The sequence below is a fragment of the Lactuca serriola genome, chromosome 1, assembly GCF_051521515.1.
Source record: "Lactuca serriola cultivar US96UC23 chromosome 1, Lser_US96UC23_V15, whole genome shotgun sequence".
Classification (NCBI taxonomy): domain Eukaryota; kingdom Viridiplantae; phylum Streptophyta; class Magnoliopsida; order Asterales; family Asteraceae; genus Lactuca; species Lactuca serriola.
The window spans coordinates 248,964,738-248,986,405 of record NC_136408.1 but is presented as its reverse complement, the minus strand read 5'-3'; positions in this window follow the sequence as shown (position 1 = coordinate 248,986,405).

Genomic DNA, 21,668 nt, shown 5'->3' with positions numbered 1-21,668 from the left:
GAAGTCGACGGATTGCATCATATGTACCTCGGCTATCGAGGACTCCGTCAAGATTTCCATTAGAAATCGTTACCTCTGCCTCGCATAGACGAATCGGTTGAGAAGACGCAAGGAACGAGCTACCTTTCAGTAATGGGCCGAGATCCGAATATCAGCAGTTTCGAGTGTTAGGGAAGGATGTCCTGAAGACTACCTTTCGAACTTGATGCGGACAGTTCGAGTCCGTAGTGATACCCCTCGGATAGGACCAATACGCCCATAATATTCATGAGCTTAATGTGCAGGGTACGCCATTCTTACATAGATTAGTTCGTTATTCCCCTTGTAATGACTTACTTATCTACCCTCGTAGTAAGAAGGAACCCATGGAAACATTACCCTCAGAGAAACTTTCGCAAAGTTCTCTAAACACGAGTTTTGGAATTGAAGAGTCGGATTCCTAAGACACACTATTAGTGACGTGGGAATTCTTGAGTACTCTTTCAATTTATCAAAACCGTTGAGAATTTTTCCACACCGAAGACGCTGACAGAAATTTGCCAAATTCTAGGTCTTGCAGACCTACTATCGTAGTCCATTCAGAACTCCTAGCAAATTATAGGAACCCTTTCGACTTTGACCCAACAAGGGGTGGCCCTTGACTGGGAAGTTAAGCAAGAGAAAGAACGTTTGGAATTCCAAGTGAGAGACCAAATTATTTAGGAAGTCTCACTCTGGGAATGGCTTAATACGCTTCGTAAAGCGTGGAAAGCTAAATCCAAGATAGTTAGGACCTCCGAGATTCTTACTAGAATCGGTCCTGTATCTCACAAACTAGACCTACTCCGCGAACTTAGTAATGTACATTTTACCCTTTGCGGCTCGATCTTGAAACCGTACCTTTCCATTAGGAATCTCGTAATTCCACTCGACGAGATCGAAATTCATGAGATCCTCGCCTTCGTATAAGAACCGTAGTGACCCTCGCCCGAGAGGTCAAGCGGACGAAGCAGCGTCGCCTCCCTTTAGTGAAGGTTCGTTGGGATACCAACCGAGGACCCGAATTCACTTATGAGCACGAGAACCAATCGATTAGGAAGTTTCCACCTCATGACTCAATCATTCATACCTACTTCCTTACCTAAATTCTAATTTCGGGACGAAATTCCCTTTAACAGGGGGATGATGTGACAACCCAAAATTTCCATTCTTAGCAAACCATATCAGGTCATAGAAGTTAGATCAGTTGCAGTAAATTTTCAGACTTTTGGTATAAGTTTGAGTCTTTTAGGATTTACACTGAAAGAGATATCAGGAGAGAGGATGCACAAGGGTATTGTGCAACTCTGTTATTCCAAAACTCGTTGATATTAGAATTCAATTCCTGAATAAAAATATTTTCTGCCAAAAACCCTAGGAGTATATATATATATGATTCTGAGCCATAATTATTCATTTGTTACATTTCCATCTAGAGAAAAGTCGATTTCTCTCTCACGGATCTTCGGACTTTCGTCCCAAAACGTGAGTACTTCTATCTAATGCGTATTAAGGGTTGATATGTGTCTAATACACTAGAAATCATAAGAAAACAACTAGATTAAAGAGTTTACGGCCCAAGAACATCTTGGACCGTAAACCCTTCTTTAAGGGACAAATGATGCCCTAGTCCTTTCCTCTTGCAATGAAACTAGCTTACACTCGTATCCTATTGTATTTAGGACTAGAAAACAACCCAAGAAAACCAAGAGTAAGGTGTTCACGGCCCAAGAAGTTCTTGGACCGTGAACTCCAAACAATAGGGCCAAAGTGTGCTTTAAACTCTCCTTAAGCCTTGGACACTAGCCTAGATTCATTCCTAGTTAAGTTAGGGGCTTGAAAACACCAAAAACAACCTTTCCATGAGAGATTACGGCCGTAATCTCTAAGGGAAGTGGTCCCAGGGCCGTAAACTCCCCAAAGGAGTTAAATGGTGCCCTAATCTCTTCCAAGGACCTTGCCATTAATTACAAATGCTTCTTAGGGTCTTATAAAGCCTCAAACATCAAGTGGTCAAGTAAGTAGGAGCTTACGGCCGTAAACCCATGAGTTTATGACCATAAACTCCTTTCTTGATGACATTAGGGTCGTGAACTCCGTTAAGGAGTTTTCCTTGAATCCTACACACACTAGCTTGTCCCTACAACACTTAGATGCAATCCTAGAGGCTAATAACACTTGATAAAAGGTGTTTAACATGTCCTAGGGTGTCTAGACTTTGTTTATTAGTTGTTTAAAGACTAATTTGATACATATATGTGATATTATATGTTAACTAGGATCATAGAGTGTGTTCAAGACTTCACTTGACACCTAACAATCCTACATCTTCAGTTTATCCGTACCACTCACTACAGGTGAGTTCATACCCCTTAATCATTGTTTTAAATGTTTTTAAATGTTTTATGGGGGGGGATACAACTAGAATCATGCTAGTTATTATATCAATCACATGTGATTAATAAGTAGCATTCAAATGATTTACTATTCATTAGCCGTTTTACCAAACAGTTTTCTTCACATGATTTTCATAAACGTTTTATATGTTTAAAACTCCTTATTAAACTGTTCATTTTACACTGTAGGTTTCATTTCAAACTCATTTAAAATTGTGTTTCAAATAAATGTTTCTTTATACTTAAACTGTTTTATCAAACAAATACTTCAAACCCGTTTTATAGGCTGACATCATGTCGACCTTTTCTTTAGTTCCAACCCCTAGAATTTTAAAAGTTAAAATTCAACCCTTATACTTATATTATTATGATTTAATAATTATATATATATGTATAAGAACAAAGTCGTCTTACCGCTAGTACGCCTCATTCACGAAGCCGGTCTATAAGGTGGGTATAAGGTTGTTGCCTATAAAATGGTGACTTAATGGGTGTCCACTCTCACCCACCGCTTGCTTGATCGGTGGAGGGTCGTTAGCCGAACGGGTAAGACAAGGACTTATTAATTCTCATTCAAAGTATGATGAATATTATAAAGTAACTAAATGTTTTATTAAATTCCCAATCTTAGTTACTTTAGGAAAAATGTGAATAAGGTGCTATTCCATGAAATTACACTTTACACTTTGATTAAGTCGTTGGTGGAGCGTGTGTGGTTAACCGGCACACTAACTTGGACTTAACAAGGTAGGTAAAGGGTGACTTAGGGTTTATTATAGTATCGATGGAGCGTGTGTGGTTAACCGGCACATCGATTGAGTGATAAACTTTAAGGGTACCAAGTGATTTGCATGGTTACTTCACACCTCGTTTTGTGATCCTCGGTATCCCAGTCACAAAACTTGGAGGGCACACTCGAGATTGAAACATGCCTTTGAAAAGTTCATTGAATCTCAAAGAATCTAGGAATTTCTAAGAACCATTCAAAAAACCTAATAGTAAAATATTGCGGTTTTCGTGGTGGAAATTGGTGAATCGTCATTCACCTACCTTTCAAATATGATATAGCTTAGATTACGGCATACCTCTTCTAAGTTATATTATATTGTGATTGGATCCTAGCCTTAATATTACATTTGGGTGTTTTATTAAGGACTCTCTTATATCTAAACTAATCTTGTCCTCTCTCCTTCAGATGTCTTTCAACAATGCTTCTGGCTCTAATCCTAATGGCTCCTTTTCCCTTATGAACTTGTGTGGGAAAGTCACCTTTGATGGATCCAACTTTAATGAGTGGATCAGAAACATCAGGATGATTACCCGCTACGAGGATAAAGAATATGTCCTTGACAAGGAGCTTAAGGAGATTAATGAGTCCACTGCAACTCCTCAGGAGATCGCTGAATTTCGGGCGCATGAAAGGGATGCTACGAAAGTGGCTTGCATCATGACGGCCACGATGACAGCGGAGCTCCAAAAGTCTTATGAAGATTTCTACCCTTATGACATGCACCAAGATTTGATGGAAAGATACCATCAAAGTGCAAGACAAGAGAGGTATGAGATCATCTGCTCCATGATAACAACCATGTTGAAGGACGGGGAATCCGTCACGAGCCACATGCAGAAAATGCAAAGGTATGTGGATCGTTTGCTGAAGCTTAATGTGAACTTCCCGGAGGATCTTGCAATAGATATTATTTTGCATTCCTTACCATCGTGCTATGATCAATTCCGCATGATATATCACATGAACAAGGAAGAAGTCACCCTCAGCAAACTTCAGGGACTTCTCAAGACCGCAGAAACAGGTCTTAAGGGGAAGTCGGTTGCTATCACTCCTACTCAAAACTCTACTCCGGTTTTGGCAATCGGGAAGAATCGAGGGAGGAAGAGAAAGAGCTCTTCTAAGGGTACCAAGGTTCGGACCCTTGATGGCTCTTCTTCAAGTAGAACCAAGAAAGGTTTCGTTACTCCTTCTTCTGACCCAAAAGAGGCTGAATGCTTCTATTGCCATGAAAAAGCTCATTGGAAGCGGAACTGCCCAAAATACCAGCAAGATGTGAAGGATGGGAAAGTTAAACCCAACCATGCAGGTATTTACACTATCATTTCTAATAACTCACCCCATTCTAATTCTTGGGTCCTTGATACCGGGTGTGGTATTCACATTTGTTGTGACTTGCAGGGACTAAGAAGAAGTGAGGATGTGGAGCAAGGAAGGATAAACTTGATCATGGGGAATAGGAAAGTTATACCTGTTACCAAGATTGGAGTTTATACTTTATCGCTAAGTAGTGGGTTTAGTTTAGATTTGAATAAGTGTTGTTATTCGCCAGGAATGGCAAGAAATATTATTTCCTTTCATGCTTTGTACAAACAAGGGTTTACCTTTTCATTTAATAATGAAGTTGGTTCTATAGAAGTTTTCTATAATAATGTCTTTTATTTTAAAGCATTACCTTGTGATGGTGTGTATGAAGCTGTATCTGTTGTAGATAACTTGGGAAATAATGTTTTGTGTATTGATTCTACTAATAATAACTTGGATAAAGCATCATTATGGCATTGTCGTCTTGGACATATAAGCAAGAAACGCATAGGCCAACTCCAAAGAGATGGAGTCTTGGAGTCGTTTGACCTAAAGTCAGATGATAGTTGCGAATCATGCTTACTTGGAAAAATGACAAAGTCACCCTTCACAGGTTCATGTGAGAGGGGTGAAGGTTTGTTGGACCTTATACACACGGATGTGTGTGGACCATTCAAACATGCCACAAGGGATGCTAATCGTTATTATTTGACTTTTACTGATGATTATAGTAGATATGGATATGTCTACTTGATCAAGCATAAGTCAGAGACTTTCGAGAGGTTTAAGGAATTTAAACAGGAAGTCGAGAATCAATTGGGCAGGAACATTAAGATGCTTCGATCCGATCGTGGTGGTGAGTATCTTAGTTCAGAGTTCCTCGACTATCTAAGGGAATGTGGGATAGTCTCACAATTGACACCTCCCAGGACACCACAGTTGAATGGTGTGGCTGAGAGGCGTAATCGAACCTTATTGGATATGGTTCGTTCCATGATGAGTCGAGCTACGCTACCAATCTCATTCTGGGGGTATGCCTTAGAGACTGCCGCCCATATCCTCAATCTAGTCCCTACAAAGAAAGTTGCCAAAACTCCTCACGAGATGTGGACTGGTAAAGTACCTAAACTAGACCACATCAAGATTTGGGGTTGCGAGGCTTTCGTGAGACGCGAGACTCATGATAAGCTCGAACCTCGAAGCGAGAGGTGTATTTTCATCGGCTACCCACAGCATTCCTTTGGTTACCTCTTCTACAGACCTAGTGACAATGTGGTCTTTGGAGCAAGAAGAGGAGTCTTTCGAGAAAGAGAGTTTATAAGCCAAGGAGACAGTGGGAGGCAAATTGATCTTGAAGAAATTCAAGAATCAAGCGGTGAAGGAACTTCAAACTCTAGCCCTCAACTTGAGGAGGAAACTCCTGTTGAGCAAATTGACAAATCTGTACCTCTGAGACGTTCCACGAGAGTTAGGAGTGCACCTGAGCATTACTATGGATTCCATATTACTGCAGAAGGTGAGACACTTATTAGTGATGAGACACTAGTAAGTCAAGATGACCCTAACAGCTACGAGGAAGCCATGGCAGGCCCCGAGTCTGCTAAATGGAAAGAGGCTATGGATAGCGAGATACAATCCATGTATGACAATCAAGTTTGGAACTTGGTTGAAAATGTACCAGGTCGTAAGACAGTAGGGTGCAAATGGGTCTTCAAGAAGAAGACCGACATGGATGGTAAAGTACACACTTATAAGGCTAGACTGGTTGCAAAGGGCTTCTCTCAAATTCCTGGAGTGGACTATGATGAGACCTTTTCTCCGGTAGCCAAGATTAAGTCTATTCGGGTTCTGTTAGCCATAGCTGCGTTTCATGATTATGAAATATGGCAGATGGATGTCAAAACCGCTTTCCTTAATGGGAAGTTGGCTGAAGATGTTTACATGAGTCAGCCAGAGGGTTTTGTCAGCAACGAGTACCCTAATAGAGTGTGTAAGCTTGAGAAATCCATTTATGGATTGAAGCAAGCACCTCGCAGATGGAATCTTTGCTTTGATGAAAAGGTCAAGGAATTTGGCTTTTCTAGGAGTGAAGATGAATCTTGTGTGTATGTCAAGGCTAGTGGGAGTATAGTTAGCTTCTTGGTATTGTATATGGATGACATACTGCTCATAGGAAACGACATTCCAACCCTGCAGGAAGTAAAGTCCTGGCTTGGGAAGTGTTTCGCTATGAAGGACCTTGGTGAAGCTGCCTATATTCTAGGGATAAGAATCTTGAGAGATCGGAGTAAAAGACTAATTGGACTTAGTCAGAGTACCTACTTGGATAAGGTGCTGAAGAGATTCAGCATGCAGGACTCCAAGAAAGGAGAGTTACCCATCCAGAGTAACACCAGGTTGAGTAAGACACAAAGCCCTAGCACTGAGGCTGAGATAGCAGAAATGAGTCGAACACCTTATGCTTCGGCTGTAGGATCGATCATGTATGCTATGACGTGTACTCGACCCGATGTAGCTTTTGCCTTGAGCATGGTTAGCAGGTATCAGGCGAACCCTGGCAAGGCACACTGGACCACGGTAAAGAATATCCTCAAGTACCTACGGAGGACTAAGGACTGGGTCCTTACCCTCGGTGGGAGTGATAACTTGAGAGTTGTAGGGTATAGTGATGCTAGCTTCCAGACTGATAGGGATAATTTCCGCTCTCAGTCGGGCTGGGTCTTTACCCTAAACGGAGGAGCAATTTCTTGGAAGAGTTCCAAGCAAGAGACAGTGGCTGATTCTACTTGTGAATCAGAGTATATTGCAGCTAGTGAAGCAGCAAAGGAAGCGATATGGCTGAAGAACTTCATTGGAGACCTTGGAGTTGTACCAGCTATTAAAGAGCCAATGGAAATTTTCTGTGATAGTGAAAGTGTTGTTGCCTTAGCCAAGGAACCAAGGGATCATGGGAGATCCAGACACATCGACAGAAAATACCATTTCATTAGACATCGGATCGAAGAAGGACTCCTCGTGGCAAAGAGGGTATCATCGGATGAGAACCCAGCAGATCCCCTCACGAAGGGACTGAGTAGGGTTAAGCATCTCCAGCATGCTCGGAGCATAGGGCTGAAGGATGATATAAGTTTTAGTAGTTAGATAACTCAGAAATTTGTAAAGTGTAATTGACATTTGATGATGAATAAAAGGTGTTTTATTTATGAGTAAAGTGTTGCTATCTCTTGTCAATCGTTTACTATATTTCTTTTGCATGTTTTGACTTCCAGAATAATTTTGTTTGGTGTAACATATTATTCAAACCTCCACAGTCGGTCATATGTCGGAAGTAGGTATGTGTAACACCCAGATTTCCAAAAAACAAAATTTTTATTTAAATAATCAATTTAATATTAAAAACACTTGTTTAAAATCGTATTCACATTCGAATTACAAAACATGGTTTCATTTTCATTATAATAGAAGACCAGGATCCTCCAAAACACAACTCTTTCTTCGGTGTGTACAATCGAACCGTTGCCATCCCGCGTTACTGTAAGAACCTGAAACAATGTAACATAAACGACGTAAGCACGAAGCTTAGTGAGTTCCCCAATATACCTTACGCACATACGCCTTCCGGCCCGGATCTTTCGATCCACATAATATCGCCTTCCGGCCCGGATCTTTCGATCCACATAACTTTGCCTTCCGGCCCGGATCTTTCGATCCACATAACATCGCCTTCCGGCCCGGATCTTCCGATCCATATAACGTTGCCTTCCTGCCCGGACCTTTCGGTCCACAAGATAATCGCCTTCCGGCCCATACACATATATAACACATAATACAAATACTCTAACACATAAAGCACATATATCACATATCATACCTGACCTTTCTGTCACATAATACCTTGCCTTCCGGCCCATATATAAACATGTATAACACGCGTAGCAGCTAACTTTCCATTCATAGCATATAAACATAACACACAACATACTTGACCTTCCGGTCACACAATCAAACCACCATATATCATACCTGACCTTTCTGTCACAAAATACCTTGCCTTCCGGCCCATATATAAGCATGTATATCACGCGTAGTAGCTACCTTTCCGTTTATAGCATATAACATAACACATAGCATACTTGACCTTCCGGTCACACAATCAAACCCTTCCGGGTGAGGTATAGTGAGAAGACTCACCTCGTAGTACGCAGGCTATAAACTCTTCGAGCTACTCGCACACAATCCGCTAGTCCGCAGGTTCCCTATAATACCACAGCCTTAGTTAATGATCTTATCAAACAAGGCAACTGACCCCCTCTGAGATATATACAGGTCAACGGTCAATCTTGACTGGACTCGTCGAGTGCAAAGGGTAACTCGACGAGTATAAGCATCCTGACACCACTCGCCGAGTCTGAAGAATGACTCGACGAGTCCCAGTAGATCTTCAAGCTACTCGCCGAGTCTGAAGAACAACTCGGCGAGTTTCAGTGAATCTTCAAGCTACTCGCCGAGTCTGATCATCCAACTCGGCGAGTCCACACCATGCAGTCGATCCAACTGCTTCCTGAGATACGTTTATTCCCGAAAAACACACCAATGGGACTTCTGGACCTCTAATCACCCTATTACTAGGGTATAAACTCTTGTATAACAACATACTAATCCATCAAATCACCAAATGGGTTTCATAAACCCAATTCCATAACACATCAACATAGCAGAGGATAATTCGAAATATTACCTGAATAACACCCTCTCTGTGTCTCCAAACCTCAGAACTCGATCCTCTTGATATTCCTTTGGCCAAAACTCTTCTTCTTCTTGCCTAACAACTTCTTCAAGGTCAATAATGGTCTTCAAGCTTGTTCTAGATGCCACAGACGTCTAGGGATCTCCACAATCGGCCAAAAGATATGAAATGACGACATAACAACCCTTAAATACGACCCAATACGAAACGGCTAGGGTTTCTGCTGAACAGCGTCGACTCGCCGAGTCCATACCTGGACTCGTCGAGTCCAGTCGCGAACCCGCGACCAACTCTGCGACCCTACTCGGCGAGTCTGGCTCCAACTCGCCGAGTCCCCCTTTTAAAACACCCCAAAATGCAATTTAACAATACCTAAGATTTTGGGCTGTTACAATTCTCCCCCACTAGAATTAGACTTCGCCCTCGAAGTCTCACTCTGAAAGTAGTTCTGGATGCTGCTCCCGCATCACACGTTCCGGCTTCCCTAGACACTTTCGATCTCTTCCGAGGTTGCCACTGAATCAATACTAGAGGTATCTCCTTGTTCCTCAGAATCTTGATCTTCCGATCTCCGACGGCCACTGGCCTCTCGACGTAACACAGGCTCACATCCACCTAATCGTTCTCTAGTAAAACCACTGCTGACTCATCCGCTATACACCTCTTCAACTGCGACACCTACCAGTGTCATGGATCTGTCCCAATTCCGTTGACAGCTCCAAACGATAGGCCACCCTTCCTACCTTCGCGCCTTCACGAAAAGACCCAACATACCGGGGCCCCCCATTTACCCCTCTTCCTACATCGAAGCACCCCGTCAGAAATACGAAGTCGCTGACCTGAATCACATGCTCGTAACGGCGTCTGCCTGCATAACTTTCCTGATAACTCTAACGATCCCTAACTCTCTTTAACCTGCTGAGTCTGCTTCGTCAACTAAATACGAACTCTGAACTGCTCATCACTCTCTGAAAACGGAAATTACCCAAGATGCACTCTGCTCCAAATCTCAACGATCACTCAGCCCATAAGGGTTAGGAAACCCTGAACCACCGGATCCCCGATCCCAAGCCCACTTTGCTCATTCCGGACCGACTGAGAGATCCGTTCTCCCTCTCAGATCAACTCTCACAAGTTCCCTCTCACCAACACATACACATACTGAACTAGTCCCAACACCCGCAGGTGGAAAGACCCGATACACTGATGATATCCTCGAACATCTTTCAATATGAACCACTACATCCACTCTAAACTCTGATCAGATTCACACTGAAAATTTAAAATTTTCTCTCTCCATGCATCCCTGCTGAGCCTCAACAGACATCCCAACCGGATGGGTTCCTACTCCACTGCCGCGAACACGATGCTCAGAACCATACTCGAAGTACTCTAACCATAACTCTGCTCTGCAGCTTTCACTTTCGTGAACTTGCACCCCCTTCGGAGTTACATACCCTCCTCTTTTCCTTTTCCACGGAACTCTCTTGAACATAATGCCACTCCAACCGGTGCCACGGTGCTCGCCCCAAGCGACACCACCCTTTTTGCGTAACTGCCATTCACATACTCTGGTTCTCATTACAGGGGCTCTCAATCCCACGCACTCTCTCCACTCATCAAAATCACTGCCTCCGCTAAACAAGATCAACAACCCAGGGCCAGACCTTCCAATGCAATCACACTGCAACATACGTGATCCGCAAATCTCAAACTAATCCAGCAATACCAACAGAGTCTCCAGTATGACTGGACCGACTCTCATAACACATACTAGCCACTCGAGGCTATATCTCTGTGGGTCCGTACACCCAAACTCTGCGAACCCTCAGGTTCTAACTCTGGGAACCTTCCGGTTCCAGCTCTATAAACATGCACAACACAATCCCGTGGGATTAATGCAGTACCACCCATCACGTACCTCAAACGTACCAATACTCTGATCGCGACATTCCGATTACCTACTCAAGCTTGATCCCGACCTCCTTTCAGGCCTCCACAATCAAATGCCCTAGGTCTGTATCTCGCCCCGCATACCCAACACTCGCTCTCGTCGGCCTATACTTTGCGCTGACAAACACTGCTGAATCCCAACAGCTAAGCACCCTTACATACTCATCGATCTCCTGGAGAATTTTACAATTCTCCCCCACTAAAGCACTGACTAACTGCCACCGATCGTCATTAACGACCGTTCAGAACTATCCTGCACAAAGAGAACATTTACCCTCTGACTGCTTCCCACAAGCATAAGCAACCCTCAGCAAAACATCTCTCCTCCCTGATCAATCCGCTCGAAAGAATCCGATCTTCCAATTGTCCACTCCACAACTGCAGATACTACCCGTCATTCAACCCAGTGCCGCACCTCCACTATCAACCCTCACGAACGATGACCAACGGAATTCCCAAGCAATAACCCATAACCAAACCCACAACCTGCCAAAGGTTGAATATCGCATCGAAAACCGCACAAAGCTATCGGCACTAAAACACCAGACTATAACCATACCAACCATCAGGAAACAACGAATGCCAAAGCGAAACCTGAAGCACCAATCCATAACCATGCCAATCCTGCGAAACAACGAATACCGCATCGAAGTCCACACTACCAGCACAAACAATACGCCACAATCAACGCAAGCTAATCAAGACATCAAGACAGCATCATACCCGCAGCTGCCCCCCCCCGGCACTGCTCCGTCTCCCTCTGCCGCAAGCCGATAAGCACAACCCTGAGCCCTTGGGCTCTACTCCATCCTGTCCTCCTCCTGAACTCCTCAAGGTGGCCGGTGCTAGAGCCTGCACCGATCCTGCAAAAGCTGTGGACATTTGACCCTCAAATGTCCAACCTGCCGACACTGATAACAAATCCTGGAATCCCGAATTGGCACTGACTGCCGACAACCCCGTGCACCATGCCCCTCCTTTCCGCACTCGCGGCATGCACCATTGGCCAACAAGCTCCGGTGCCATCTCTCTCACACTTCCCACAAATGTGACCGCTCCGATCCCCCAACGTCTACGGTTCTGAACCGTTTCGGCGCCGACTGCGACTGCATCGGGGCCTGTCCCAGCTCACGCAACTGCAACTTAACCTCTAACTCACGCCACATGGCGGCCTTCTGCAACTCCAACAGGGTCTCGCACCTCCGCGCAGACACGAACTGTCTGATACCCCCTTGAGCTTACCCGAATATCGGGCATCTGAGCCTGCTCCGAAGCGAACTCAGGGCAAACATCGCCCTCACAACAAACATCCCGGTGCTCTCAGTCACCGACTCCAAATCCTGCCTCAGCTTAACGAACTTCCGAGCCAATTTCTCCTGTTCATCCCGCGGGACATAGCGAGTACTGAACATCCCTCTGAATTGATCCCATGAAACCGCAACCCTCTGCGCATCAGAAAATGACCTCGTGGACAATCTCCACTAATCCTTCGCCCCGAGCCTCAACAGGTTCAGAGCACACCCCACCCTCTGATCAGTAGGGCATAAACTCGTGGAGAAACACCCCTCCATGTCTGATAACCATCTCATAGCAACAATTGAGTCCTGAACTCCATCGAATGTGGGAGGCTTCGCATAACAGAAGTCCCGATACTGAAAACCCCGACTAGTCCCTTTCTTTGCCGTTGCTACAGCCGCTGTAACCGCCGCGGCAGCCGCTTCTGCGAAAGCCGCATATCGCTCCTCAAACTACTTCAATCATAGTGGTCCTGATCGACCCAAACAATTCTGGCGACTCAACCCGCAACAATGCAGCAACCTCATCACGCCGGATCTCGCGAATCCTCGCATCCCGCTCGCTTGTGCTCGTCCGATCGGTAACCGGATAACAAGATAGCCACAAGCATCATCCACTACGAACCATGGTACTCATCCCATGACATCCTTCCTCAACATGCTTCGGTGTATGGTACCTGAACCATAGCACCATTCCTCAACCTGCTCCAATGTATAGCACTCGAACCACAACATCTATCTCAATCTGTTCCGATGTATGGTGCCCTGACCATAACATCACTCTGTATCCGCTCCGATGTATGGTATCCGAACCATAACATCACCCCTCAATCTGTTCCTTAGGACCTTCAGAATGCCCCCTGTATCAAGTATGGGTCCTCTGCTTTCAGTAGTACGGGCCCATACTACCTGCCACATCTACCCATACTTTCCACACGGACCATTCCAGAGTTCCTAAGTAGCTGATAAACCTGCTCTTTCACCAATCTCATCGCGCGTGCTCGCTTTCCAGCGAAATCCTCTACTCTACCAGCGCACTCATCTGGCTAGGTTTACTCCCTAGTCCCTTCCGCTGTCCCCCCACTTCTTTGCTATCAGCTGCTGAAGAGTTCCCAATGATGCCAGCCCTCTACCTCCTGAGTATCGTCATACTCACTTGGTAGCTGACTCCCATCATCGATAACTCCACAAAGCACAAAGCAAGCAGCATTCGAGCATTGAAGCATACATAGGACTCCCCATCTGTGGTAGCTCCACCTCCTCGGCTCATCCTCGGAAGTACCTCTATACCCCGTAGCTTTACCCCTTGTGCGTTCTAACTAGATACTCTCACTCATCACATACACACAAAAGCATAACGCACATATAACAGCAAACCCTAGACTAAGGCATCACAAATCAGGCCACTCTAGTTCTAAGATGTGAAGTACCTAGCCTGTCTCTAGCATGCAATAATGTCTCATAAAGTGCATAATAGATATTTCATAATACAGAAGTAAGGGTATTTTGGGAAATCACCGTTTGGCTCTGGCTGATTGTACACACTGCTCTTTCTTGCTTCCTCTTTGAACTCTTATTCACTTTTAGAAAACCATTTATTTGGAAAACTTTTTCTTACTTCCTCAGTTTGAGTCCAGATTTACCCGTAGGCGCGTCCGAATCCCTCAAACCAAGGCTCTGATACCAATTTGTAACACCCAGATTTCCAAAAAACAAAATTTTTATTTAAATAATCAATTTAATATTAAAAACACTTGTTTAAAATCGTATTCACATTCGAATTACAAAACATGGTTTCATTTTCATTATAATAGAAGACCAGGATCCTCCAAAACACAACTCTTTCTTCGGTGTGTACAATCGAACCGTTGCCATCCCGCGTTACTGTAAGAACCTGAAACAATGTAACATAAACGACGTAAGCACGAAGCTTAGTGAGTTCCCCAATATACCTTACGCACATACGCCTTCCGGCCCGGATCTTTCGATCCACATAATATCGCCTTCCGGCCCGGATCTTTCGATCCACATAACTTTGCCTTCCGGCCCGGATCTTTCGATCCACATAACATCGCCTTCCGGCCCGGATCTTCCGATCCATATAACGTTGCCTTCCGGCCCGGACCTTTCGGTCCACAAGATAATCGCCTTCCGGCCCATACACATATATAACACATAATACAAATACTCTAACACATAAAGCACATATATCACATATCATACCTGACCTTTCTGTCACATAATACCTTGCCTTCCGGCCCATATATAAACATGTATAACACGCGTAGCAGCTAACTTTCCATTCATAGCATATAAACATAACACACAACATACTTGACCTTCCGGTCACACAATCAAACCACCATATATCATACCTGACCTTTCTGTCACAAAATACCTTGCCTTCCGGCCCATATATAAGCATGTATATCACGCGTAGCAGCTACCTTTCCGTTTATAGCATATAACATAACACATAGCATACTTGACCTTCCGGTCACACAATCAAACCCTTCCGGGTGAGGTATAGTGAGAAGACTCACCTCGTAGTACGCAGGCTATAACCTCTTCGAGCTACTCGCACACAATCCGCTAGTCCGCAGGTTCCCTATAATACCACAGCCTTAGTTAATGATCTTATCAAACAAGGCAACTGACCCCCTCTGAGATATATACAGGTCAACGGTCAATCTTGACTGGACTCGTCGAGTGCAAAGGGTAACTCGACGAGTATAAGCATCCTGACACCACTCGCCGAGTCTGAAGAATGACTCGACGAGTCCCAGTAGATCTTCAAGCTACTCGCCGAGTCTGAAGAACAACTCGGCGAGTTTCAGTGAATCTTCAAGCTACTCGCCGAGTCTGATCATCCAACTCGGCGAGTCCACGCCATGCAGTCGATCCAACTGCTTCCTGAGATACGTTTATTCCCGAAAAACACACCAATGGGACTTCTGGACCTCTAATCACCCTATTACTAGGGTATAAACTCTTGTATAACAACATACTAATCCATCAAATCACCAAATGGGTTTCATAAACCCAATTCCATAACACATCAACATAGCAGAGGATAATTCGAAATATTACCTGAATAACACCCTCTCTGTGTCTCCAAACCTCAGAACTCGATCCTCTTGATATTCCTTTGGCCAAAACTCTTCTTCTTCTTGCCTAACAACTTCTTCAAGGTCAATAATGGTCTTCAAGCTTGTTCTAGATGCCACAGACGTCTAGGGATCTCCACAATCGGCCAAAAGATGTGAAATGACGACATAACAACCCTTAAATACGACCCAATACGAAACGGCTAGGGTTTCTGCTGAACAGCGTCGACTCGCCGAGTCCATACCTGGACTCGTCGAGTCCAGTCGCGAACCCGCGACCAACTCTGCGACCCTACTCGGCGAGTCTGGCTCCAACTCGCCGAGTCCCCCTTTTAAAACACCCCAAAATGCAATTTAACAATACCTAAGATTTTGGGCTGTTACAGTATGAATCAAGACTGTCATGATGGATTGTAGAGGTCCAAGGTGTTGGACAAGGCTACAACAATCATGAGTGCTCATAAGTTCTGAGCATTGGACTCAACCCACGCTCACTGGAATCACTTCATGGAATTCTATCTCGAGTGATCGTGAGACGGTAATATCATATAAGTCTTCAAACCTAGAGATATGATTTGTTACTTACAAGTTGGTTATGCATTGACTGTATGAAACCGCATTGGTAACTCGATGTTATAAAACGTACTTTTGTGTGTAATTCAATGAGTGGTAGAACAAACATATGAGTCGAAGTTTATCTGTTCCTTCTTGGATTAGAAGCTGATATCTGGGCCCCTCGATGATTTTGTTTTGACCCATGTACCGGGCCCGGTCAGAACTAAGTTGATGTGTTCAATTGAGTTCTATGTCAAACAAATCGGAAATCGGGAAACAAATGCTGGACAATAAGCAAGACTATGTTCCATGTATTTGTCCGGCTGATATCTAGAACGGAGGATTATATGATCACTTATCTTAAATGGCGTACCATCATCTTCTCAAGTTTCGAGAAACCTTGTAAAGAGCTACGATTGCCGGTCGGTTCCTGAAGTACTAGAGATATAGTTATTAGACTTATCCAAGTGGGAGACTGTTGGATAAGGTGTCTAAGTCCATAACTATTTCGGGCATGTACTTGACCCGACCCGGCATGGTCCATTTGGGTTGCATGGCACCATGCAATTGGATAGACTAAATGAGAGAAATAACACTTGGAGATTATTAATATATTATAAGTTCTAATATATTAATAATATTATTTGATTAGTTGATCAAAGAATTAATTTGGAATTAATTAAGTGATCAAAGGATAACTAATTAAATATATGGGTTGATTGTGTAAATCATCCATATCTTGTATAGTGGGCTAAGAGGCTCCATGGATTCTCAAGTTGGGTTCTACCCATAGGATGCTCCATGGATGCTCCATGGGAGTTACAAACCCATGGGTCATGAAAATGAAGAGTCATGACACATTAGGGTTTACATGGTGTAACCCTAGATGTGTCAACACTATATAAGAAGCATATTCTCCACCAAAATCGGCACTACTAAGGAAACAAGAGGGCTTGGCCGATTTTGAGAAGTGTGTGTTATCTCAAGAGTCTTTCCAAGAGCATTTGGTGTTGTGTGAAGCATTTGAGGCATCACACTTGGGGTGCTAGGCTCACAAGGTTTCAAGGAACACAAGCAACGACAAGGTAAGTTATTCTATCTATGATTCAAGTTAAAATTGTTCCCCATGTATGCTAGATAGGAATATAACCTTGGAATTCAACTTTGCATGATAATTAGACAAACATAGATCCAAGGTTATTAGGGTTGCATGTACACTTAGGAAGTGTTAGAATGCTCAAAACCCATCAGTAAGACCTTTTACAAGGTCATTTTCCCGAACTTGTACGTCATGAATATCAAAGATATTGACAGTCGGCTAACTTCTATGTAATTTTCTTTTTTCAAATACTCTCATCATACTTTCGTTTGAGTATACCTGAAACATGCTTTAGTCAAGTCATTGGACTATAGCAATTTAGCTTTGGAGACATTTCCAAGTCTCTTTTAGTGGTTGGATCATGTTATTCACCAACCAACGATGCCTCGGCTTGAACGACAAACATCTTGAGACCATTCTACAAACTTACTTCCACTCATTACCAGGACTGCATCATAGGGATGTAGGTCAACCCTTCATAAACACACTTCCACTCAGTACTAGGACTGCATCATGGGGATGTAGGTCAAACCTTCGCGAACATACTTCCAATCCGTACTAGGACTGCATCATAGGGATGTAGGTCAAACTTTCTAGAACATACTCGTACTCTTTACTTGAACAATCGGAGTACATCTAGGGTGAACTAGAATCGCTCACAAAATCCTTATCTTTCGTGTTAACAGAATCATGCCGTCATTCAGAAACAATCAGCCAAACAACGAAGCCTTTGCTTTTCCTATGGACACCGCTACTTTTCAAGCCGCAGTTACAGCTGCCATAATGGCTGCCGTGACAGCTGTCCTTGCAAACCACAGCACTGTCAACTCAAACAAGACTGAAAAAGGAGTTGACAATCCCAATAGTGTTAACGATCCGAGAAATCAACAAATAGTAACAGTCGCCACCGCCCAAAACAACAAATTAGAGTTCAAGAAACGAAAACATCAAGCCTAAGTAGAACGCAAGCGATTTCAGAGAATTGCCATGCAACAACAACAAGTGGAAACCAGTGCCATCCCAGTACTGAGCAGACCATATGAAGGAACACTCCCGAAGTGCGACCGATGCAACTATCACCACAAGGGAATTTGCCGAGTCCGGCAATGCAATAATTTCAACAAGATGGGGCACATTTCTCGTTTCTGTAGAACTACCTCCGCCACTGGATCAAGACTAGTTTGCTGTAGTTCTGGTGAGGCAGGGAACTATTACAGAAATTGTCCAAATGAGAAGATCAATGAAAGCAACCGTGTCCCCATAACTCCTACTCGACACTTCACTTCCACCACCAATGTTGGTGCTGTCCAGATATGTCACCAATGCGGTGAAATTAAGCACCTCAATAAGGATTGCCCGATAGCGAAGAACTTTGGCACAGACGGGAAGATTCTCAGGATCACAGCTGCAGGAGAACCTGCTCTGGACCCACATTAATGTAATTAAGGCGTTTTGTTAAAACAGACTTATAAACCATCCAAAACTAGTGCAACCAGAGTCTTACCTTTTGCGAGATCCCGTCGGTTTAAGGATGCTCGTGCTGCGTATACTTGTCTTTGGTAGTATACCTTATTCACAATAATAGTCTTGTAGTAAGTCTAAAGTACTGTAACTCTGTTGATGGTTGCACGGTTGTGTTTTGTCTGTAACGCCTTATGTTCAAATCTAATGTCTTTAAGTTTCCTTATGATTCTGACATTATCATACGACTCGATTCAATTTTATCCGCAAAAAACCAGCTTCATAAGTACATCTCTTTCTCAGTAAACGTCTTTTTAGCGAAGTCGTCATTTCAGAACACCGAAGTACTCATGCATGGAGTACCTCATAGTTCTTTTCCTTTCCGAAGAAATCCCCGAAGTACCACTCGTACAGTACGTCAAGTTCAATCCAAAGATCCATGCGGTTGATCTGTCGTGGAAGAATGTATACATAGGGGTGATATATAATCAAGGTTCTACAGGTTTAGAATTGATGATTCCACTTTAACTTCTTTTTCCGCGATGGGATGTGAGCATAAAGAAGAATCAGTTATTCGACTATCTTTTCAATCTTAATTATATACGACTCGTATACACGAGATTGTGATCGTTGAACCATGTATGGATTCTAATAGGAACTTAAGGATGGAGAATTGCCCAATACTACGAGTAATCGCATTGTCATGTGAACAAACTTAGAACCAAGTACGACTTCTGTAAACAAATCGCCCTACAGTCTAAACACCTACGGAGATACAAGAACAGTCTAGACAACTTAGCGAACTACTCAGCAATAGAATTGGAAGACTAGGCTTCTCACCCTGGAGAGCTCCGGTCTTATCCTTCCAGAAGTCGACGGATTGCATCATATGTACCTCGGCTATCGAGGACTCCGTCAAGATTTCCATTAGAAATCGTTACCTCTGCCTCGCATAGACGAATCGGTTGAGAAGACGCAAGGAACGAGCTACCTTTCAGTAATGGGCCGAGATCCGAATATCAGCAGTTTCGAGTGTTAGGGAAGGATGTCCTGAAGACTACCTTTCGAACTTGATGCGGACAGTTCGAGTCCGTAGTGATACCCCTCGGATAGGACCAATACGCCCATAATATTCATGAGCTTAATGTGCAGGGTACGCCATTCTTACATAGATTAGTTCGTTATTCCCCTTGTAATGACTTACTTATCTACCCTCGTAGTAAGAAGGAACCCATGGAAACATTACCCTCAGAGAAACTTTCGCAAAGTTCTCTAAACATGAGTTTTGGAATTGAAGAGTCGGATTCCTAAGACACACTATTAGTGACGTGGGAATTCTTGAGTACTCTTTCAATTTATCAAAACCGTTGAGAATTTTTCCACACCGAAGACGCTGACAGAAATTTGCCAAATTCTAGGTCTTGCAGACCTACTATCGTAGTCCATTCAGAACTCCTAGCAAATTATAGGAACCCTTTCGACTTTGACCCAACAAGGGGTGGCCCTTGACTGGGAAGTTAAGCAAGAGAAAGAACGTTTGGAATTCCAAGTGAGAGACCAAATTATTTAGGAAGTCTCACTCTGGGAATGGCTTAATACGCTTCGTAAAGCGTGGAAAGCTAAATCCAAGATAGTTAGGACCTCCGAGATTCTTACTAGAATCGGTCCTGTATCTCACAAACTAGACCTACTCCGCGAACTTAGTAATGTACATTTTACCCTTCGCGGCTCGATCTTGAAACCGTACCTTTCCATTAGGAATCTCGTAATTCCACTCGACGAGATCGAAATTCATGAGATCCTCGCCTTCGTATAAGAACCGTAGTGACCCTCGCCCGAGAGGTCAAGCGGACGAAGCAGCGTCGCCTCCCTTTAGTGAAGGTTCGTTGGGATACCAACCGAGGACCCGAATTCACTTATGAGCACGAGAACCAATCGATTAGGAAGTTTCCACCTCATGACTCAATCATTCATACCTACTTCCTTACCTAAATTCTAATTTCGGGACGAAATTCCCTTTAACAGGGGGATGATGTGACAACCCAAAATTTCCATTCTTAGCAAACCATATCAGGTCATAGAAGTTAGATCAGTTGCAGTAAATTTTCAGACTTTTGGTATAAGTTTGAGTCTTTTAGGATTTACACTGAAAGAGATATCAGGAGAGAGGATGCACAAGGGTATTGTGCAACTCTGTTATTCCAAAACTCGTTGATATTAGAATTCAATTCCTGAATAAAAATATTTTCTGCCAAAAACCCTAGGAGTATATATATATGATTCTGAGCCATAATTATTCATTTGTTACATTTCCATCTAGAGAAAAGTCGATTTCTCTCTCACGGATCTTCGGACTTTCGTCCCAAAACGTGAGTACTTCTATCTAATGCGTATTAAGGGTTGATATGTGTCTAATACACTAGAAATCATAAGAAAACAACTAGATTAAAGAGTTTACGGCCCAAGAACATCTTGGACCGTAAACCCTTCTTTAAGGGACAAATGATGCCCTAGTCCTTTCCTCTTGCAATGAAACTAGCTTACACTCGTATCCTATTGTATTTAGGACTAGAAAACAACCCAAGAAAACCAAGAGTAAGGTGTTCACGGCCCAAGAAGTTCTTGGACCGTGAACTCCAAACAATAGGGCCAAAGTGTGCTTTAAACTCTCCTTAAGCCTTGGACACTAGCCTAGATTCATTCCTAGTTAAGTTAGGGGCTTGAAAACACCAAAAACAACCTTTCCATGAGAGATTACGGCCGTAATCTCTAAGGGAAGTGGTCCCAGGGCCGTAAACTCCCCAAAGGAGTTAAATGGTGCCCTAATCTCTTCCAAGGACCTTGCCATTAATTACAAATGCTTCTTAGGGTCTTATAAAGCCTCAAACATCAAGTGGTCAAGTAAGTAGGAGCTTACGGCCGTAAACCCATGAGTTTATGACCAT